The sequence below is a fragment of the Bufo gargarizans genome, chromosome 4 (assembly GCF_014858855.1).
Source record: "Bufo gargarizans isolate SCDJY-AF-19 chromosome 4, ASM1485885v1, whole genome shotgun sequence".
NCBI classification, from domain to species: domain Eukaryota; kingdom Metazoa; phylum Chordata; class Amphibia; order Anura; family Bufonidae; genus Bufo; species Bufo gargarizans.
In genome coordinates, this window is record NC_058083.1 from 291262336 (window position 1) to 291287225 (window position 24890).

General features: G+C 41.1%; 1 protein-coding gene across 3 annotated transcripts in view; it reads right to left on the minus strand.

Moving 5' to 3' along the window:
* Positions 1 to 24890, minus strand: part of FYN (FYN proto-oncogene, Src family tyrosine kinase) — a 159329-nt gene that overhangs the window by 55034 nt on the left and 79405 nt on the right. For all 3 annotated transcript variants that reach the window (XM_044288684.1, XM_044288683.1, XM_044288682.1), the window contains exon 3: positions 13790 to 13862. The gene's annotated coding sequence lies outside the window, so the exon portion shown is untranslated. The remainder of the gene's footprint in view (positions 1 to 13789; positions 13863 to 24890) is intronic.

The window sequence follows — 24890 nt, forward strand, 5'->3', positions numbered from 1 at the left end:
TCCGCCTACTATAACCTACTGAGCGAAGATACCGGAGGACATAACAGGAGAACGGAGCGGCGCCCAGGGATAATAGTAAGTGCAGTGAGATCCCTGGGCGCCGCTGTATATGTCAGGATACTTAGTTCACAATGTTTTTCCAGGTGAAAGGTCCTCTTTAAATATATTTGACGTATTATTTCATTGTATGAATTTATACTAAAATCAAAGCATACTTAAAGGGGTGTGATTATACCTCTGAAAAAGTGACCATAAGACTTAAGGAATGGAACAAGAGGATGTTGGGCCCATGAAGTGTGCCCCTATGAAAGCACCTATATAATATAAAAAGTGTTCCTTCCTGGAGAGAAGTAAGGGGGTGGCTTGTTCCCCACAATTGGGGCTGTGTGTATATTATATAGTAGCACCCCATTGTAATTCCAGCCTATCTTGCACTGTTTTGTAATAGCATAGGACCCCATTAAAATCTGTACTGCGCAAATCCTATCGCCATGAAAAACGTCTACCTATGTACATAATTTTTCTATTGATTTATTCTAGTTTACAGAAAATAGAGCACATCTTTAACACATTTAAATGGAATCTGTCACCAGTTTTCTGGCATTCTAATTAAGGGCAACATAATTAAACAGATCCCCTGACCAAGTCATTTTCTTTAATTGCCCCAGCTATTTTGATAAAGTGATGTACTGAACGGCTCCAGCCCATGCCAATGAGTCCTGATATTCATGAGCTCCCAAATCTCCCCTGCCACCTGCTGCTGACTGTAGTGTGAAAAAGCTGTCAATCAGCGGCAGGGTGCAGGTAGAGCCAGGAGCTCATGGATATTAGCACTCATCCGCATGCCCTAGAGCAGTTAGGGTTTAAAAAATTAGAGTAGCCTAAAACCGGTCACAGGTTTCCGTTAAGAAAAAGCACCTTACTATAGACAGAATATAATTGATCGGCATCTCTTATTGTGTCTGATTTGCTCAGTATGAGCTGACAATAGTCACATACAATAAATCAATGTGTAATATGAAGGAGGAACCACGTAATTCATACACATTTCATCAGCACATAACAAAATGCATGCTTCAAAATAACTAAAAGCTGCTGCTTTCCCGAGCTACGAGTTGGTATCAAGTCAACTGACCGTATAATGGTGCCCATCATTGCTGCTCTAGGGGTTGGTATCAAGTCAACTGGCCGTATATTGGTGCCTATCATTGTTTAGCTGCTCTCCCGAGCTAGGGGTTGGTATTAAGTCAATTGACCGTATATTAGTACCCAATCATTGTTTAGCTGCTCAAGGGGTTTAGCTGCTCAACTTACTGTATAATGGTGGCCATCATTGTTTAGCTGTTCTCCCTAGCTAGTGGTTTCAAGTCAACTGACCGTATATTGGTGCCTATCATTGTTTAGCTGCTCTCCCGAGCTAGGGGTTGGTATTAAGTCAATTGACCGTATATTAGTACCCAATCATTGTTTAGCTGCTCAAGGGGTTTAGCTGCTCAACTTACTGTATAATGGTGGCCATCATTGTTTAGCTGTTCTCCCTAGCTAGTGGTTTCAAGTCAACTGACCATATATTGGTGCCTATCATTGTTTAGCTGCTCTCCCGAGCTAGGGGTTGGTATTAAGTCAATTGACCGTATAATAGTGCCCAATCATTGTTTAGCTGCTCAAGGGGTTTAGCTGCTCAACTTACTGTATACTGGTGGCCATCATTGTTTAGCTGTTCTCCCTAGCTAGGGGTTTCAAGTCAACTGACCGTATATTGGGGCCTATCATTGTTTAACTGATCTCCCGGGCTAGGTTTTGGTATCAAGTCAACTAAACATATAATGGAACTCATCATTGTTTAGCTGCTTTCCTGAGCTAGGGGTTGGGATCAAGTCAACTGACAATATAATGGTGGCTATCATTGTTTACACTTCTCATCATGATATCTCATCTGCTCTACTGTGATAGCAAAACCTGGACTAGTGAGGCCTACTTATTAATACTCAATTTTAGGCCTCATGCACATGTGTTCCGTTCCGCAAAATGGGGTTCCGTTGTTCCGTGATCCGTTTCCGTGTGTCTTCCTTTATTTTGGGAGGATCACCAGACATGAAGGAAAGTTAAAAAAAAGTCAAGTTTGCCGTGCAAATGATAGGAAAAAACGGACGTGGGTACGCGGATGACAATCTTGTGTGCCTCCGCGTTTTTTCGCGGTCCCATTGACTTGAATAAGTCCACGAACCGTTTTCCGTGAAAAAAATAGGACAGGTTATATTTTTTTGACGGACTGGAACCACGGATCATGGATGCGGATGACAAACAGTGCATTAGCCGAGTTTTCAACGGACCCATTGAAAGTCAGTGGGTCCGCAGAAAATCACGAAAAACGGAACAACGGACACGGAATGAAACAACGGTCGTGTGCATGAGGCCTAAATGTGCAGTAGGGGGCAATGCCATATTCACAACGATTAAATATGAGTCACTATTGTCCAACACCTCTTTCAGCTGTGTACCAGTTTTCCTGACAGCCTTAAGAGGATGATATTGCTCCAGGCTGTGTCATGGACGATTAATTAAACTTCACTAAGATGTACATTTATTGATTGCTGTGAAAGCTAGAGCTCCTCTTCCATCCAGCACTAGCACACTTGTATGAGGTATGCGTGGGAGGTAATGCCAACAACATGCAATAGGGACATGTACTATATATGCTGTACTAGAAGGACTGTGCTGTAATGTTGGATCAAGATGTTCCCTGTAGGTAGAAATTACTGTATTTTAGGATTACCTCTAGTCAGCCCCTAAGAAACTCACACTGAAATTGTTTCAAATTGCAAAGCGTAAAAATGATTTGTATTAATATATTGCCCAAAGAAAAGTCACTGTTGCATCCGGTCCCTAACAGAGGCTAAAACTGACTTCACTTGGCGAGATTATTTAAGGAACAGTTGTTGTGGCAGAACTGGCCTACTGCCGAAAGGTCAGGGGGTTGGCTGGCAAATCCGTGCGGAAACACATTAGCACAAAGCTGCTGTTTGAGCAGGCAGAATCCCCCCCTCCCCTTAATGGAAGAAATGAAAGACGAGTAGATTTTACCCTCCGGAAATACAACAAAGAGCCACTCTGCCGTCTTTTCTTTTTCGTTATTACTTTTAAGGAGTCCCCTTGTCAATGGATTCTGTGAATATTATGCGATCATCTCTTTTAAAACAATGGAGGACTTCTCCTACTCAGTGGTATAGCTGCTGCTGTCCAGAAATCAGCTAGGCCCGAGCATAATGGTGGCTGATGTCTCCACAAATATGCTTACTATTAGCTAATCTGTAAAATACTGCTGGAGAGAATATCTCCCTAAACCCAGCATGAGTCCTCAAAGATCACATGAGGGAAAAGCTCCTGTCGTAGACATCAAACAAACGCACTTTGGCAGTATACGATCACTTAAGAGGGTGAGAGAGCGGTCACGTCTTTATCCTTAACTCTCTAGTAAAATTCCAAGCAATGATATAAAGAGTTTAAAAGGCTACATAAGTGTCCAAAATAATTACCACAATCATTTCTCTAAGGCTTCTATAATAAGACGGTTCTGTCTTGCACCATTACATTACTATTAAATTACACCGCCTTATAGCATAGCTAGCTGGACTGAGACCTGGCGGTTCCAACTGCTACCTGTGCAGCCACTAAAGTTATGCCGCTGATTTCTTATTTCAGACCTACATATAACTTGGCTAAGGCTAGATTCACAAAATTCCAGCATTCTGTTCCAGTATAATAACAGAAGATCGGAATCTCCAAATCCGGCCTATGCCGGGAATCACCAATGCCTGATGGATCCTATTCACTATATTGAAGTTTGTCGGGTTTCCTTCATTCTGCTGGACAAAATACAGTTGCACGCAATGGTTTTTTATCCTGTTTTTTGCCATTATTGCCAACGGAAGCTCCTTCTGGAACCTCTGCTGCAGAACCCAGAGTAACTAGTAAGGGCTCATGCACACAGCTGCATTATGGCTCCATACATCCTGTCAGTTGTACAAAGCGTGACAAAGTATAAGGACTCTACTATAACTCCGGTTTTTATATAGAGAAAAACAGAAATTGGGGGCTGATGAGAGGCAATAGGGCTCATATGGGGGCTGATGAGAGGCATGGAGGCTGATGAGAGGCATGGGGGCTCATATGGGGGCTGATGAGAGGCATGCAGGCTGATGAGAGGCATGGGGGCTGATATAGAGGGCTGATGAGAGGCATGCAGGCTGATGAGAGGCATGGGGGCTGATATAGGGGGCTGATGAGAGGCATGCAGGCTGATGAGAGGCATGGGGGCTGATATAGGGGGCTGATGAGAGGCATGCAGGCTGATGAGAGGCATGGGTGGCTGATATGAGGCAATGGGGGCTGATATCAGGCAATGAGGGGTGATGAGAGGCATATGGGGGCTGATGAAAGGCATGGGGCTCTTTATCTGAGGTCTAATTGGGGGTCATTCACATTGGGGTCTGAGCTGAAGTCTGATTGAGGGTCTGATCTAAAGTCTTATTGGGGTCTTATTAACATTGAGGGTCGGATTGGGATTGTCAGCTGAGGTCTGATTAACATTGGGGGTCTGATTGGTGGTCTGACCAGAGGTCTAATGAAAAATATTTTTTTCTCATTGTCCTCCTCTAAAACCTAGGTGAGTCTTATGGGCCGGTGCGTCTTATAGGGCGAAAAATACAATAAGTATACTTGAAAGTGAAAAAAGAAAAAAAAAAAAAAGCAAGTTTATTCATACAATCCTTTCACCTTGCTCCAGTCCATGTGGATCAGAGATCTACACTATGATAAATTTGGTTCTGCTTTATTTCAATATAATAACATTTGCAAATAGAGGTGCACTCTGCGGTCTTACTAAACCCTCATACTGATGTTAAAATTGAGAGATTAGCCAACATATCCTACTGTGGAGGACATGTCTGAGCCCGAACACCACGCCAAGGTTTCTCAAGTAGCTCGGGACCTAACACTCACCTACCTATGCCATATGGGCAATACCAGGAGTCAGTTGGCGAATTACAGGAGCGTAAGGTCCGACTCATAGCCAACTCCCCAGTTACCTCCAGATCCTGGTATTGCCCATATGGCACAGGTAGGTGAGTGTTAGGTCCCGAGCTACTTGAGAAACCTTGGCACGGTGCTCGGGCTCAGAAATGTCCTCCACAATAGGATATGTTGGCTACTCTCTCAATTTTAACATCAGTATGAGGATTAGTAAGACCGCAGGGTGCCCCTGTCTTTGCAAATGTTATTATATAGTTATATTGGTTATCACATCCACATAATTGCTATCTTGTGTAGTATGTCTATTGTGGTACTTGTGGTCCGCTGCGGGCATCCTCCACTGTATGCATTTTTGCTTGGGAATGCCATTAGCAACGGGCTACAAGTGCAGGATTTGCTCCCCTGTATACACATCCACAACTGCATATGGGCTTGAGCACTATCTGCCTGTTTAACACCACACCATTTTTTCTGTTGGTTTGTATATAGATCTGCTTTATTTCAGTTCAGAATAGTGCGGTGTAAGAGTGAAGAGATTTAAATCACTCAGCCGTGGGCAGTTGTTCAATATTACAGATCTGTTGTGACAGGAAAGAGCGCCATACAAACAGCACGCCGCGATTCTTGGTCCTTACAGAGTACACAAGAAAGACATCATAGAAGATGCAACTGTCTCCCAGGTGGCATCCTATTAATCATGTAGCAGAATGGAAAACACTTCATACAGAGAAGGCCACAGGTGGAAGGTCACAAGCTTCATTCTGCATTCATTTGCCATCGCAAATCATGCCCACAGTTACTGTATATACGTAAAGGGGTTCTGCAGTTTGCTTAAACTGATGATCTATCCTTTGGATAGATCATCAGCATCTGATCGGCGGGGGTCTGACCCCCGGGACCCCCGCCGATCAGCTGTCTGAGAAGGCAGCGGCGCTCCAGCAGCGCCGCGGCCTTCTTACTGTTTACCCCTGGCCCAGTGACGTCACAACTAGTATCACTGGCCTGGGCAGGGCTAAGCTCCATTCAAGTGCAGAACCCCTTTAAGTCATTCAGAGACAGTGTGGTCCCCGCTGTGCAGTTTGTTACAAGATGTACTAGAAAGTACCTATATCGATTGATTCATCAATAATTACAACTGTTACATGCATACGATCAACAAATTGAAAAGTGAGGACATCCTTTTCTAGATATTTTAACTGCCCACAATATAGTACGTGTATATTTAAAATATTTCCACCCAAAATGGAAAAACAGTCGTATATTATGAAATCAAAGTGACAACAGAAACAGTGATGGCCAGTTCGCCGTGTTGTCACATTTGAATTTCCATCTCAGTAACTGACACCAAACTTTTCAACATCTGTGATCTATAAAAAAAAATTAACTAAAAATTAAAACATGATAGATGCATTACCAATCCCTTAGGGCTCATGCACACAAACATATTTTTTGTCCATGTCCATTCCATTTTTTTGCGGCCCCTATAAGGAATCATTCACTTCAACGGTGCTGCAAAAAAAAACGGAAATGACGGATAGGACTGTTCTATTGTGGCCCTGATGTTCCATTCCAAAGAATACAGAACGCACGCGGCCGGTATCCGTATTTTGCTGATCTGCCATTTGCGGAACACAAAACAGGCAACAGTCGTGTGCATGAGCCTTTATATAGTATGCTAGGAGATAAAAATAAATAAAAAATCCTAGTATAAATTGACTTGTGAAGCAGATTTCATGTAGTTACTATCTGCATAAAATCCACAAGAATAACGTCTAATATGGATTTTCTGGGAATTTGCCAAGGATCTGGATGCAAAAAAATAATAAAAATGTATCAACCATGGTGAAAACACACTGACAAACATCTGTTATACTGGAAGGGTTTATATAAGAGGTCATAAAGAGAGAGTATGGCCCTGATTTATCAACGCCAACATGTACTACAGCCTTGATATCGGGCCTCTTCTGCCAAAGGAGGGAGGTACAAGCTGCTGTAGATTTCAAAGCCCTTACTCTGCCCTCGCCATGCCCCCTTTCTGTAGACTTGGCAACCGCGACATAAAATGCAGATTGCGACTAGAAAAGTCACTAATGCGTTCAAAAGTCGCAAATCCACCAGATTTGCAACTTTTCTATGCCAAAAAGAGGAGAATGACAAATTCCCCCCTATGTCTGATTGCTCTGAAGCCTCCGAGATGCATACTCTGCCTAGTTTGGTGAGCTGTACAACAGACATCACCTCTGGTCTGACAGACGGAGTCACACCATTAGCTACTATGCTGCAGAGCTCGGCCTCACTAATACACTACTGACTAGATGAATATTAATTCGAAATCTTGTGTAAAGCCTTTCTAGAGGAGGCAACCAATTCCATATCAATGCCCATGGTGTTGCAAGGTTACATGGAATAAATGGATGAAATGTTCCATTATTCACATACTTCTGAGTAAAGAATTAGCTGGGCATGGAGAGAAGATAAATAGGGAGAGACTCATCATTCAAACAGACCAGGTCTGGTAAGCGCCGCACGGCTGACTCTTCTCCTAGTGCCTGGTGGTTTTCAAACCTTTGCAGCATGGAGCAGATGATAGGTCCCTGCTTTCTTTTTGTGCTGACACATGCATTTGAACTGATTTAGGTCGGTTTCATTTCTCTTTTATTTGATTGCCTTCCTACTTAACTTTGGGAGGAGGCGCAGATGGACGCTACTCAATAAATAACTCATGGAAAACAGATTTATCTCTTCAATGATTTACAAACATTGATTGCCAATTGGCCACACAGACTTTTTCACTAATCTTGTGCAAGTTCTGCATACTCTTCCAATGGATCGAAACACAGCAGAAACATATAAAAGGCAATCTACCATAAAATCACCAGCAAATATTAATGTCTCGCGTCTTCTTCTGTAAATGAAAATACTCTTCTGTCACTTCTTGTTTATATCTGATACTAGGAAAGCTATTTGACGACCCCATGGCTGTCTTTACAACTCCTATAGATAATTCTGACGCTGACAGAAGAAGACAACTGAAAGACTTTGAAATTCCCTTCAGGTAGCATAGATTTTCCAACTTCTTAGGTTTATAGCCTCTGTCACATAACATGTTTTTTGTGAGAAGGAGTGGGCAATATGGACCTTGAATGAGGCAGCTTGGGTCCACTTCCATGTCCCACATACAAAACCGTGAATGAACATGACTGAAAACCAGACGCATTTGCACAAACAACACCATAATCCCACACCTTTTTTTTTACACTTAACTGTAACTGTTCACCCTCACATGAAGACAACACAAATATCATACTGCAGGAAAATATATGACAAATGTATGTGGGCGCAGGCCTCTCTTGATGACTGTAGCTTACTGTGTGGGTTTTAACGATAATGAAGTAATAAAATTTGTTTTGATATAGCTTTTAGGCTACTTTCACCCTAGCGGCAGCCTTCTTCGGCGGGTGACATGTCGTAGTCTTATTCCGGCCGCCTCTCGGCATGTTTGATGTGATGCCGTCGGAACTCCAGTATTATAGTCAATGGGGCAGGAGCGGACCTCCGGCGACCCTCGTGCACTAGCGGCAGCACGGAGAAGGCTGCTACTAGTGTGAACGTAGCCTTAGTTCAAATTGTAATGATATATCAAGAGATGACTGTATTTAATACAGATACATGTCAATTACAAGTAGAACTATAACTCTATACTAGAATGACACATAATACCAGTGGCAGAGTACAGAAATGAGAAGACATTTCATCTATATCTTCAGCAGTTACGTTAAATAGGCAAAATGTATAACAACATAGTATTATACATTCTTGGAAACAGAAATATGCCTTGGCATTAAGATGGTGCTGGCACATCCCTACCCTTTGCTATCCTATCCATACAAAGAAGGTAGGCTGAAGATTTGTGATTTGAGGACAACACATTTTCCAGGTGTTCATGCAAGTCTTAACAGAAAGCTACATATCACATCTTCATATGTATTCTGATCTATTATTAAGTACCCAAGATAGCAATGCCACAAAACATTTATAAAAAAGAATACAACCAATGCCCCATGACAGAAGCACCAAACATACATCTTTGACTCACTGAAGCCATCCTAAAGAACAGTAGGGATGAGCGAACTTGTGGTTTCAAGTTCGGCGTACAAGGTTCGGGTTATCTAAGAATTCCGTTATGGATTCCGCTACTAAGGGCCATAAATTATGGTTCGTGGTAGCAGAATCCATAATGGAATTATTAGATAACCCGAATCCGAACCTTGTGCGCCGAACTTGAAAACACAAGTTCGCTCATCCCTAGTAGAATTCCATTTGACACCATCTTACAACAACCTCAGGTCTGAACTGCACTTCCTGCTTTCATTTTCAGACTAGAATTTACAGGTTTTAGCTTCACCTATGTACACCAATTTAGTTTCCATCTAGATATAGTGTAAGCTGTAATAAAAAGGATCAATACATATTTTGCTGAATGTCACTGGAATCTGTAGAAATGAGGGAGATTTACATAGCTAAGGCTACTTTCACACTAGCGTTCGTCGGTCCGCTCGTGAGCTCCGTTTGAAGGAGCTCACGAGCGGACCCGAACGCCTCCGTCCAGCCCTGATGCAGTCTGAATGGAGCGGATCCGCTCAGACTGCATCAGTCTGGCGGCGTTCAGCCTCCGCTCCGCTCGCCTCCGCACGGACAGGCGGACAGCTGAACGCTGCTTGCAGCGTTCGGGTGTCCGCCTGGCCGTGCGGAGGCGTGCGGATCCGTTCAGACTTACAATGTAAGTCAATGGGAACGGATCCGCTTGAAGATGTCACCATATGGCTCAATCTTCAAGCGGATCCGTCCCCCATTGACTTTACATTGAAAGTCTGAACGGATCCGCGCAGGCTACTTGCGCACTTGCGAATTTTTTTAAAGTTATTAATGCAGACGGATCCGTACTGAACGGAGCCTCCGTCTGCATTAATATGATCGGATCCGTTCAGAACGGATCCGATCAAGCGCAAGTGTGAAAGTAGCCTAAATAAGTTGTAATTTTGGCTCAATTTGCAGCAATAATTTACTTAGATACATGACTTTCACTACATTTATGTTTTAGACACTTCTGTATCTCGCTAGATAAGCGATGTGGCTTTAGGGGAAATGGGTTTGGATTAGCAAGGAGTGACTTAAAGGGGTATTCCCATCTCAGACAATGGGGGCATATCGCTAGGATATGCCCCCATTGTCTGATAGGTGCGGGTCCCACCGCTGGGACCCACACCTACAACGAGAACGAAGCGAGGAGCGCTGTGGCTGGAGGACACCGGATTTCCCGGGGTCCGCCCACCACCAAGCACTTCTCCCATAGAAGTGAACGGGAACGCACCGCACTGGCTATGAGCGGTGCGCTCTGATTACATGTGCTCACAGCCAGGGAGAAGAGAATCACTCCAGTCTCCGCCTAGTATAACCAAGTCGGCTAATTAGAATATAAGGTGCCGAAATCAACGGGGGCCAACAGCGGACGGTCTTTGAAAAAATCTAAAAGTGTGATGACATCAGTGGGGGCGCCCTATAAGGTAAGACCCTAATTAGACTAGGGCTAAACAGATGAAAGGTCCTCTTTAACCTTGTTTGAATATTCCTAAACATTAATGGCTTAGCTTTAAGGGGTTAGACCATCTCGCAATTTGGTGGCAGATCACTAGGATATGCCACCAATGTCTAATAGGTGTGGGTACCACCTCTGGGACCCTTATGTATCTCTAAAACTGGGCCCTCAAAGTTAACAAGGGTGCACTGCATAAGCACGGCCACTCTCCACTCACTTCTATCGGAGTGCTAAAAAATGGCTGAATGCCGACTTGACTATTTCCAGAATATCCAGGCGGTTCACTCTCAATTCACTTCCATGCGAGTTCTGGAAATACTGTAACTCAATACGCTGAACTCCAATAGAAGTGAATGTGCAGTGCACTCTCCTTCGCTTTGAGGGCCCTGTTCTAGAGATAGATATGGGTCCCAGAGGTGGGACCAGCACTTATTGGATATTAATGGCATATCTTAGTGATATGGAAATGTGCGAGATCGACTAACCCCTTTAACTTTAGCTTTGCAATGCGCCTTGCAGTCTTCCACTTTACATTACTATACAGTAGAAAGATTTTATATCCAGAAAGAAAATGAACAGAACATACACTGTGCAAACAGTAAATCTGTAGGTAGTACTGGGAGATCAAGTCAGCTTAGGATCCCGGAGAACTGTAAATGCATGAGCTATAAGGGTCCATTCACACGTCCTCAAAATTGCGGAACAGGTGCGAACCCATTCATTTTCAATGGGGCCGGAATGTGTTGTCCACATCTGGATCACGCTTCTGGATCCGCCCTTCCGGATCTGCCAAAAAATCGAACATGTCCTATTCTTGTCCGCAATTGTGGACAAGAAAAGGCATTTTCTATGAGAGTGTCGGCGATGTGCGGTCCGCAAAATGCGGAATGCACATTGCCGGTGTCCATGTTTTGCGGATCCGCAAAACACATATGGACGTGTGAATGGACCCTAATACAGATTGTAACACAAGACCAGGAAAAGGCTGTGCTCGTTTTGTCGTGGTATCTGACTGTTGCCTATCGAAGCTAATGGGATCTGTGATGCAGCCGCTAAAGCAGATGGAAACAGACAAAGCTTTATTAATGGGACGTATTTGGAAAGTTTCAATTCAACATGCTATCAATTCTTAATCTAATAGCAAATGAATGTCAGCTATAGAGACTGACTGCTTAAAGAGGACCTGCCACCTCTCCTGACATGTCAGTTTTAGTAACTACTTGCATTCCCTATGTAATAATAATTCTGGAGCATCTTTTCATATAACTCTGTATTGTGCCATTCCCCTATTATTCCTAGTAGACGTTATGAATGAATTACCAGCAATGTGCAATAAAGTCCAACTTAGTGTTACCAACTGGTGGGGGGTCCCTGCACAGTCAGACACTATCCAAGCAGTGTTGCCAGTGTCAGACTGTGCTGGGATCCTCCTCTTCAATTGGTAATGCCCAGTTGGACTTTTTGCTGGCAATTCATTCCTGAACTGCAGGTAGGAATAATAAAGGAATAGCACTGCACACCATAGTTACAGTATATATATATATATATATATATATATATATGTATAATGCTTTAGAACTACTTTATGGAGGATGTAAGTAGTTACTAAAACAGACATGTCAGGAGAGGTTACAGGTCTTCTTTAAGATTGGCAAATACATCTCCACTATGTCTTACAGTATACTGACAACAGTTCAAGCCCCTTACTATTTTGAAACTATTATCTGCAGTTGATCAGAAGAAGGGTGAGCTGTCCTAGAGGGAGGTAGTGACTTTCTTCACTCATTTGATTCAATAAGTATCTTACTATGCTAATGAGGGAGGATAAGTTGTTAAATATGTCTCTATGAGGCAGAAAATTATACATTCAGCCCCTAAATTAAATTAATAGATGATGTTTTTGGAAAGAAAGCCGGTAACTGTAGACAATTCTGGATACAGAAAGTGAGCCCCCATTATTACCTCTGAATACTTTAATAAAGAATACAGGAAGAGGTTGTCCTCAGAGTCCACATCTTTATTTTATAAAGAGATTAATTAGTAATGGATGGATAATAGTGGAGTACTACTAAAGTCTAACCGTCTAAGAGAGGTGCAATTTAAACCTGAGAATAGATAGTTATACATTTACTGCCTGGTAGGGCTCATTATGCAGATTACAACGGTACCTTTCCCTTGTCTGTATGATAAACAGCTGCAGAGAAATCAGTGTTTTTATTTTCTGTGCACAATTATGGGGGCAGCCATCTTCCTGAGCTTCTGTTAACAGCATTTAAAGATGTGCTTTACAGTAGCCACACGGACTACAGAAAATTGCAGACTGCAGATGACTCATTGACTTGAGCATGCTGTGGCCTGTGCAGAGGTCTACTTGCAGGTGGGGAGGAGCAGAGCTGTGAACATCAGCTATTGTTAACAGTGTTATTCATAGACAGATGTTATCTTTCACTGTAATCCTGCATATGATCATAATGAGATGACTGTGGAAACAGTGATAGAACTGATCTCTACAGAACAGGGAGTGTCAGCCTATTATGAGGCTCAGTGGCCAGCATGAAAACTGCTGTTTTTTTTTTTTGTTGTAATATAGTGATATGAAAACCTAATACAACATTTTATAAACAATGGGGGTAATATATCAAGCTCTATATACCGCTTTTCTGCCATAAAAATAGCTAATTTTAGGGCATACCATTTTTGTGCAAAAAAACAAATCAGCTTTCTGTGCTTTTACACTGCTCTCACCATTTCTGGATATTGGGTGGGAAAGTAGCCATGGTTAGCTCAGCGAGTACCGTATATATGCTAGATTTAACAAATGTGACAAAAAATGTTGCAGTCTTTCTCCAGAACAGGTGACGTACAAACGGTAATAACATCTCTAGCCATATTTAACGAGGGGACCAATTAATCAAACAACGGGCAACAATTCACACATTTGGTGCAAATTATGGAAATGTAGAATCAAGCAAAAATTCCCCTTACTATAAATCTAACCCAAACACTTGATTTAAACAAGAGGTTATTTTCTGATTATACATTCCTTTAGCTATTCATTGTGACCAATTATATTATCCTTTCGGAATTTTCTATCAGCATCGTAGATGACATGTACACATGTAATAATAAGTAGCAATAATTATTACGAAAGCTGTGACTTACCAATATTTCCTAAACTACTGGTACTATAACTTGATTTCACCACATTTCTTCAAGTGCAACTGTAGTAAAGACCCTGAAAAGTAATACAGGCATTTAGTTTTCATATTATTCACACAATCCACCATCTACTTACACCAGAAAATCTGTAAGAATAAACTGAAGGAAAAGAAACTCATTCATAAGTCGTAGCACATACGCAGATCATATTTTATTGACACTGCTAGGTAAACCCCACGGCTCTGTCAGAATACTGATATAAGGCTATGGCGAGTAAATATAGAGTAACATGGGTGATTTTTTTTAATGAATTGAATTCAGATTTCAATTTTTGGAATAATATACATTATACTAGCTGCAAGAGTATTCCTACATATGTAAAAATAAAATAAAAATTATTGGGTGGTGACAGTGTATATTTAGGATTTTCATGCCATGTTACTGTGTAAACAGTGAAAGAGATGGTACAGTGTTAGGGGCAGCTCACATCTCATTTTAACTTTTTTTTGAGCATACATATGTTTGAAAGCAGTAAAATCACATTGAAGCGTATCTCTTGATGTCCACATACACTATGAATGACATAGTGCACACTACGTTCATCCATGTTCATGTTTCTGTATGCTGTTTTTGAATAGCATACCACATTATTCTTAAAACTTATACTTGACGTATACTTTTTTTTAGCATTGCAGTCTTACGTTTCCATCCGCTCAACATATCGTTTTTCAACTATTAGTGTCTGGGAAATTTTGCTAAAACATCTTAATTTCCACGTCCTCCCTTCTTCCTTCGTCTTTATTTAAAAACAGGTTTTTTTTGCAAAAAAAAAAAAAAAACAACAACAAAAAACAGACACCAACATATCAAACTGTATGACAATATGTTAAACACGTGCATGAAATTACATACATATATGCATGTAAAACATATACAGAAAATAGGTATGGCATTTCATGCATGTGTCTTAGATTTTAAAACATACCGGTATATAATAAATGTACAAGAAGTGGTCAGCCCCTTGGAGAAGATCAGTTATAAAACGTTAAATCGTCCATATATTGGAAATATTAATTTCAGAAGGTGATCACTTTTAGCGCCTCTGAAACGACAGTACATCACTCTTTATTTGGAGTGCTTGTGTGGTTCAGTCTATATCTGACTGGCCTAAAAGTTTTGCATAAAAATAATTTCCTACGGTGGAATATTATGTCTAAATGAACACAACTAGGTCACAGATGAAGAAGAGGATCAGAATGAAAGATATTCAGAATAGTAACCTTCATCAAGTACGCTGCGTTTCATTCATAGAGAAATCATTGGTGTCACTTATGCCAAGACATGCGCCCACCTAAGGAGCAATTTAGGCCAAAAGAACTGACTCACTTTCTTCCCTCCTACTCTGACATGTGTATGGTGTTTTTGCACAGGCCGGGTAGGCAGCATGGCACATGTCAGTGGAAAAATATTAGTTGTTACTGCATCAAGGCAAAATGTACTATTAATATGCAACTTCTCAAGGTTCATTTATTTTCAAAATGGCTTCTACTACAGATTGGTATACTGGTATGGCTGACATACTGTGATATATTTGAAAGCCAAGTTATGGTGATACTGTAAATGATGTGCAAACCTGAACCTAATTTGAATGACACCGGGTCAGAGGAATGGAACATAAAAATCGCCTTGAAGTTTTACTGGTGTAGCCAGGATAATAACACGTTAGGAAATGGCAAACATTTCAAGAGTTTGATGTAGTTTTCATCATTAAGGGGTGGTTTACAAGTATGTTTTAATGGCATTTTTGTGCATTTTTACTGTTCTAGTGATTTTTTTTTCTTGCACCTATGGTTTTTGGTATGGTTTTGCAGTAAAAACATGAGATCCAGGTGTTAGCAGAAAGACAATGGGAAATATGAAACGCAGGAGACACAAACTATTTTTTGCTACTGGAGTTTTTGTTAATTATGCAGCAGTTAATGGGTCCTTTTTTTAAATAAAGGATGTTAACTTTTTGGCGTTTTGACATCTCCTCTATAGAAAAAAATATGTGGTTCATACAGTTGTTCAGAAGAGGTATTTAGAAAACCCATGTAGCATGGCAAAAATGTATCTGTTTCTATGGTATTTCTTTAGTGAGCAAAAAACACCAACAAAAAGTTGTGTGTGAAGACTCCCTACAGGTGCCTTAACATGCATCGATAACCTATGCAATTTTGCAGATCTCTTGTGGATATCAATTTTGGAAACTTGAAAAATGTGAATGACGTGTTTACAGGAAATTGGTAGAACAAGTGTGAAAGGAGCCTAACAGATCACTCATCGTAGTTTATGTATCTATACATTCAACTAAGCCTCCTCAACCTCTTCTACAGTGTATTATTTTATGCTGAAACAGACCAAGTGATATAACTCAAATATTAAATATAAAAAAACAACCATCAGAGCTTAAATTAAATTTTCTAAACAGCACTGGAATCACCAGCTCTGATTTCTATGGGATACTTTTCTAGTGGTTTTAATAAAAAAGACTCATAATATCTAATCCCATCATTCTTTTCTGGCCATTGTATGCAGTTTTCCCCTGCTACCATTGTAAGACTTCTAATATTGAATTCCTCCAACATTGTAGCAGATGTACAAGTGTTTTTTTTACTTCCTATATAATCTGCTAATTTAATAGCACAGAAGAAAACAAGTTATTTTTTCCAAGTATTTTTTCTTAAATGTACTGGGGGACAACTGCACATCCGTTCTGAACGTCTGGTAGAGCTAATTAAAAATGAAATGCTTTCCTATTCCCTATATATGATGTAGATATAAAGATATCTAACCTCAAAGATCAACTGATTTCACCCTCCCAAGATTCTTACAAGTTACTGATGGCTCCTAGAGGTTGCTGCATGTTTTACTATATGAATCTAATCCATTTACTCCTAAACACTGATGTAAATAATATAGCCAATTAGATGAATACCAGGGGTCCATAACTTATTTTAACCCATTCTTTTGATTTCAGATCGTTATTTACTCAGTATAATCACACTGACCATTTAATACATAAATCCTACTTTACAAGAATGGATTAAAATATCAACATCTTCTCTCTTTACGTCTATTCTCTGCACAAAAATGACCTTGGGTCCATTCATTCTGCATCCAGCAGAGGTAAGTCTGCATTTACAAAATGAGCTTAAAGTCTACGTACACCTTTGGGGGCATTCTTTTATTATTACATTGTACTTACTTTGAGCTAAAAATATTTTTTTCTATTGGTCTTTATTAAAAATGTGGCATCCTTTTTTCTGTATAGAGCTGAGATGCTCTAGTAGCACCCTTTGGATTTTCTGTCTTTTACCTCAGACCAGGAGCTGACGGACTCCATATCTCTGCTATCTGACATTATAAACGCTCATTATAGCTCAGTTCTTATCTTACTGATAAGAATGGGGCTTAAATAAGTGTTTATAACTTCTCAATAGTTTAGAGAAAGGTTTATTAGATGACCAAAGTGAAAGTGAAAGTTAACCCTTTCTGACAGAACAGCTCAATATTTTTAATAAAGGCCAATTGAAAAAATTATTTTGAGTATTATTTTGCCTCCGAAGGTGTACAAAGCCTTTAATTCTGAAATATTTGTTAAAATTAATTACATTTTCCAACTGTAAGCAAAACAAAATTATTTGAGCAGTGTACAGTGGATATAAAAAGTCTACACACCCCTGGTGAAATGTCAGGTTTCTGTGCTGTAAAAAATTAGACAAAGATAAATCATTTCAGAACTTTTTCCACCTTTAGGCCGAATGCACACGGCCGCTTTTTTAACGGCCGTGAGCGGTCCTTGGAACCGCGGCCTGGATTCCTGCTGAGAGCAGGAGCGCACGGCGTCATTGGTTGCTATGACGCCGTGCGCTCCCTGCTGCCGCTGCTGTACAGTAATACACTGGTATAGATGATACCAGTGTATTACTATATTGTGGTGGCAGCAGGGAGCGCATGGCGCCATAGCAACCAATGACGCCGTGCGCTCCTGCTCTCAGCAGGAATCCAGGCCGCGGTTCCACGGACCGCTCACGGCCGTGTGCATTCGGCCTTAATGTGACAAACTAGAATCTTTTAGGTGGAGGAAACAAAACAAAACAAACTATAATAATGTGGCTGCATAAGTGTTCGTAACTGTGTTCATAATTAAGAAATCACATTCCAAATCATGTTATATAGGAGTCAGCATACACCTGCCATCATTTAAAGTGCCTCTGATTAACCCCAAATAAATTTCAGCTGCTCTAGTTGGTCTTTCCTGAAATGTTCTTAGTCGCATCCCACAGCAAAAGCCATGGTCCACAGAGAGCTTCCAAAGCATCAGAGTGATCTCATTGTTAAAAGGTATCAGTCAGGAGAAGGGTACAAAAGAATTTCCAAGGCATTAGATATACCGTGGAACACAGTGAAGACAATCATCAAGTGGAGAAAATATGGCACTAAATTGATGAAAAAACGAGAAGAGAACTGGTCTGGGAGGCTACCAAGAGGCCTACAGCAACACTAAAGGAGCTGCAGGAATATCTGGAAAGTACTGGCTGTGTGGTACATGTGACAACAATCTCCTGTATTCCTCATATGTCTGGGCTATGGGGCAAGACGAAAGTCTTTTCTTACGAAGAAAAACATCCAAGCCAGGCTACATTTTGCAAAAACACATCTTAAGTCACCCAAAACCAAGTGGGAAAAGGTGTTATGGTCTGATGAAACCAAGGTTGAACTTTTTGGCCATAATTCCAAAAGATACAGTACAGACCAAATGTTTGGACACACCTTCTCATTCAAAGAGTTTTCTTTATTTTCATGACTATGAAAATTGTAGATTCACACTGAAGGCATCAAAACTATGAATTAACACATGTGGAATTATATACATAACAAAAAAGTTTGAAACAACTGAAAATATGTCATATTCTAGGTTCTTCAAAGTAGCCACCTTTTGCTTTGATTACTGCTTTGCACACTCTTGGCATTCTCTTGATGAGCTTCAATAGGTAGTCACCTGAAATGGTCTTCCAACAGTCTTGAAGGAGTTCCCAGAGATGCTTAGCACTTGTTGGCCCTTTTGCCTTCACTCTGCGGTCCAGCTCACCCCAAACCATCTCAATTAGGTTCGGGTCCGGTGACTGTGGAGGCCAGGTCATCTGGCGCAGCACCCCATCACTCTCCTTCATTGTCAAATAGCCCTTACACAGCCTGGAGGTGTGTTTGGGGTCATTGTCCTGTTGAAAAATAAATGATGGCCCAACTAAACGCAAACCGGATGGAATAGCATGCTGCTGCAAGATGCTGTGGTAGCCATGCTGGTTCAGTATGCCTTCAATTTTGAATAAATCCCCAACAGTGACACTAGCAAAGCACCCCCACACCATCACACCTCCTCCTCCATGCTTCACGGTGGGAACCAGGCATGTAGAGTCCATCCGTTCACCTTTTCTGCGTCGCACAAAGACACGGTGGTTGGAACCAAAGATCTCAAATTTGGACTCATCAGACCAAAGCACAGATTTCCACTGGTCTAATGTCCATTCCTTGTGTTCTTTAGCCCAAACAAGTCTCTTCTGCTTGTTGCCTGTCCTTAGCAGTGGTTTCCTAACAGATATTCTACCATGAAGACCTGATTCACAGAGTCTCCTCTTAACAGTTGTTCTAGAGATGTGTCTGCTGCTTGAACTCTGTGTGGCATTGACCTGGTCTCTAATCTGAGCTGCTGTTAACCTGCGATTTCTGAGGCTGGTGACTCGGATGAACTTATCCTCCGCAGCAGAGGTGACTCTTGGTCTTCCTTTCCTGGGGCGGTCCGCATGTGAGCCAGTTTCTTTGTAGCGCTTGATGGTTTTTGTGACTGCACTTGGGGACACTTTCAAAGTTTTCCAAATTTTTCGGACTGACTGACCTTTATTTCTTAAAGTAATGATGGCCACTCGTTTTCTTTACTTAGCTGCTTTTTTATTGCCATAATACAAATTCTAATAGTCTATTCAGTAGGACTATCAGCTGTGTATCCACCTGACTTCTCCACAACGCAACTGATGGTCCCAACCCCATTTATAAGGCAAGAAATCCCACTTATTAAACCTGACAGGGCACACCTGTGAAGTGAAAACCATTTCAGGTGACTACCTCTTGAAGCTCATCAAGAGAATGCCAAGAGTGTGCAAAGCAGTAATCAAAGCAAAAGGTGGCTACTTTGAAGAACCTAGAATATGACATATTTTCAGTTGTTTCACACTTTTTTGTTATGTATATAATTCCACATTTGTTAATTCATAGTTTTGATGCCTTCGGTGTGAATCTACAATTTTCATAGTCATGAAAATAAAGAATACTCTTTGAATGAGAAGGTGTGTCCAAACGTTTGGTCTGTACTGTATGTTTGGCGCAAAAACAACACTGCACATCACCAAAAGAACACCATACCCACAGTGAAGCATGGTGGTGGCAGCATCATGCTTTGGGGCTGTTTTTCCTCAGCTGGAACTGGGGCCTTAGTTAAACTAGTGGGAATTATGAACAGTTCCAAATACCAGTCAATATTGGCACAAAACCTTCAGGCTTCTGCTAGAAAGCTGAACATGAAGAGGAACTTCATCTTTCAGCATGACAACGACCCAAAGCATACATCCAAATCAACAAAGGAATGGCTTCACCAGAAGAAGATTCAAGTTTTGGAATAGCCCAGCCAGAGCCCAGACCTGAAGCCGATTGAAAATCTGTGGGGTGATCTGAAGAGGGCTGTGCACAGGAGGTGCCCTCGCAATCTGACAGATTTGGAGTGTTTTTGCAAAGAAGAGTGGGCAAATCTTGGCAAGTCAAAATGTGCCATGCTGATAGACTCATACCCAAAAAGACTGAGCGCTGTAATAAAATCACAAGAGGCTTCAACAAAGTATTAGTTTAAGGGTGTGCACACTTTTGCAACCATATTATTTTATTTTTATATTTTTTCTTCCCTCTACCTAAAAGATTTCAGTTTGTTTTTCAATTTAGTTGTACAGTTTATAGGTCACATTAAAGGTGGAAAAGTTCTGAAATGATTTATCTTTGTCTAATTTTTTACAGCACAGAAACCTGCCATTTTACCAGGGGTGTGTATACTTTTTATATCCACTGCATATACAGCATAAAAGTTAACTGGTACGAAAACAGAAGACAGACATACTTGAAATGGTGGAACTGACAAATTGTCCTGAAGAGTTAATCAAGTGAGAGCTCTTTGTGAAGCTATTTGGAGGAGAGCTGCTCATAGACAAGGCTATCATAATGCACTGCAGTTTGCAACCCCCCAATTCGTATTCAGGACTCTGAAAAGTGGGCCCTTTTGACGCCCACTTCTTTGACTCTTGATATACATTATGAACATGATACTTATATTGCGCAGAAGAAAGTAGAAAGGGAAGATGTACAGCGGGTTCTATTGGTTCCTACCACTATGAAAAACCTTAAACATCAAGGTCGGACTTGGGTTCCTTGGGCCCAACAAAGAAAATTATTCTTGGGACCAACCTCCATAACATTAATAAAGTCTAATATGTTTTGATTGAAAGAAATAGACCATAGTGGCAATTCAAATATTTTCTTTCTCCTGGACCTTTGGAGCCCATCAAGATATCAGAGCCTGGGCCCACCAATGGATCCTTTGGAGGGCCAGTCCGATGCTGTTAAAGAAGACCTGACACCTTTTCTGACATGTCTGGTTTAGTAACTACTTGCATTCCCCAATAACAATTCTGGAGCATCTATTCTTATAACTCTATATTGTACTATTCTTTATTATTCCTGCTCAAAGTTATGAATAAATTGCCTGCAGTGTGCAATGAAGGTCCAGCTGGGTGTTACCAACTATGGGTGTGTCCCTGCATATTCTGACGCTATCCGATCAGTGCTAACAGTTTCAGACAATTTCAATTTGACTTTAGCATATGGGTTAATACTGGCATGTTGTCTTGTGTACTGGGGAACTCATGGACAATTTTATTGTCATGCAATCTTTTCCAATCTCTGCTGCTCATGGGAGCGCTAGGCACCAGGATGACAACCGTCACTTTCCTTCATTATGATCTCCTGAATGATGAAAATGACATTCAGCTTCACTGCGGTCATTCTAAAACAGGAACGTGATCTGGTCATGCAATCTATAAATACAGATATGAAGGAGGGGGAGTTCTGCAGATATGTATAAAGTAAATATAGGTTTTATATGTAGTCTATTGGTAAAGCTCATTTCCCTAACTACATCTTAAAAGCAAAACAAGCGGGTGACTAAACCGTGAATGAGTCCTACCGTATCTATTTTGACACTTTTAGAATATAAATTAAATATCATTTTCCTCTTATCTTGTTCTGACTTTGTTTGAGTCACTCAATACTCTATTAACAGCAATCCACGATGAGTCACTTAGCTTTGATATCAAAGCATCTTCAGTGACAAACATGTATTGCCTTGGAGATGATACTATAAAATCAAACTATGAAAGGAACATTAAAGGAAATCTAACACCAAAACAGACCTCTTTATGTAAGAGCAACTATTAGAAAGCTAATGCACCGGCTGAAGTGTGCCTCAAGGTCTCATTTGGACTAGTAATTTAAAGCACAGTCTATGTGTAAATTGATGAGAAAAGTCACCAACATGTGATGCCTCCTGGCAAATCAGATCTTGAGACACCTTAATTTACATGCAGCGTACACACTAAATGGGTGCTCCAAATGAGGATTTAGTGCCCTGCTGTACCCGTAAGGTATCTCTAGACTGTTATGGTCACGCTCAGGGGCAGATTGGCCGTAGACCCTCATGGCCGTCAACCAGGTACATAATGATCTGATTCTCTCTTACGCACCCGGCCAGCAGCCACAGGGGCCCTCCTGAATTTGACTGTATCAACGTCCTCAGGACAGCTATACAGTTGAAAGCCGCGGAGCAGGTGGCAGTATTTTGTGGTGCATTGTGGCATTTGGTTCGGCTGGGGTGGTATATTGCTCTGCCCTAAGGTATTGCTGGCCCTGACGACTTCTATTGCCCCAGCCTTCATATATTGGCTTTGCCTAATTATGTTGCCTTGTCAATTTGGACCCGCCTGCAACACGGGGCCACTTTTACGTTATTTTCCAGGGCCACTTTTGGTTCCCAGTCCGCCCCTGGTCACGCTGGGTGACATCTCCTCTCCAAACCTAAAGTCTATATTGTCAATGTGCATAAGCTGTTAACTCTAACCTGTCTATACACTATAGATAACTGTTGTGGAATGACTGTTCGGCCATCAGTTATTTCTCCCAACTCACCAAAGACATGCACTCTCAGCTTGGACAATTGTACATGTGTTTTCCATGGGGAGAAGGGAATGAGACGCTACCTTCAACAATGGCTTATCTTCCACAGAAAGAAGAGATCAGACATGTTGATACTACCATTGTGGTACAGTCTGGTGATCCTGACACACATCACATGAGCTTTAGCTAATGCATATGGGCATCTTTGGATATGCAGCTCCAGTACAACTTTACAACGGGAAATGGTGTGCACAGTATAAAACTAGACATGCCATGCAATTGACGGTTTAATGATATCGCGCTGAACAATCTGAGATCAAAACAACCTAAATACAAGAGACACCGACTGCTGAAAATACAATCTGTAACAATACGTGTGGAAACAAACACAAAAATATTTGAATGTCTCGAGACGTGTTTGTAAGACAGGAACATATGGACATTATGTTTAGCTTGTTTATTATCAAAAGCATGCAGGCGGAAATTCCATTTCACAGCAGAAAGGGTTAATCGTATTCATAGATGCCGCCCTGCTGGGGTGAAGGAGACCGCTGCTGCATCAGGCCTCTGTGGACATCTGAGATGGGATTGAAAGCACTAAGACTTCTGCAGCCACATCTGGATGAGGAGGAGCTCGCTTTACACTTGGGTAAACGACGTAAATGCTTGATTTCCTACAATCTAACATTCAATGCTTCAGACCCAAAGGGCAGCAGGAACGTGCATTTACATCTGAAGTATGCTTGAGATCTGAAATGGGAGGAGAGGAAACTCGGATTTTCTAACCTTCCATTAAGACTACAGAGATAGAATCTACATGCTTTATGGAGATGAGCTGTCACCCAATATTACTTTATGTGACACATAAACATTAGAAAAGATATTATGGATAGTGTTATCATGATGGATCGGTCTTCAGCAGGGAAATTTGAAGGGATATTTTTTTTAACTAATATTCATAGAAAGCATTTTGGCTGTGTTTCTTTTTCATTTTGGCAATACTATGCCATTGAGAGTTAACACATCCTGTCCTTCTGTAGAAGTCAGCACAAATGATAAGACCTCCTATATGCAATCCATTATCAGTTTGCTGCTGCTGTGAGGGGAAGATGTTATCTGCAAGCTAATCCTCATTATAATGGAAGGTGTAGAATTGGGATAACAGTATGACAGCTCTATTGTTCTGTTGATAGACATGGATAAAGATGCCCACAGAAGAGCACTGCATCGGTGCTATGTGTGGTGCACCTTGGGCCCACCAGAGGAAATTATTCTCAAGGCCGAATCGCTATATCATTAATAGGTTTTGATTCAAAGAAATTGAATTGGCTCCAATGATAGTCCAATGTTTTTTTTTTAATCCTGGACCCCTGGGACCCATTATGGTAACAGGGCTCTTCAGGGGATCCTCTGGTTTTCTAGTTTGATCCTAGCTGTAATTGAGTCACTACAGTGCTATCTGGTTGCAGAAAAACGTGAGACTGGTGTTCTCAAAGTCCAAAAGCCAGGACATGAAGCAGAATATATCAAGTGACTTTAATGAGGTTTACTGCAGGATTTCACATTAGTTTTGTTACCACCAATGAATAAAACTAAGGAAAACTGATGCAACATAATGTAAGCTCTGGCATGCCATGAGTAAGACCGCACAGTGCGGTTGAAACACGTCGGCTCTGGAGTGTTAACAGGAGCACTAGTGTATGTGGATTTTATTATGTGGAAATAAATTATAAAGAATTTATTGCATGCTGGATTCAACACTTTTTTTTTTCTTCAGTTTTGAGCGCTTGAA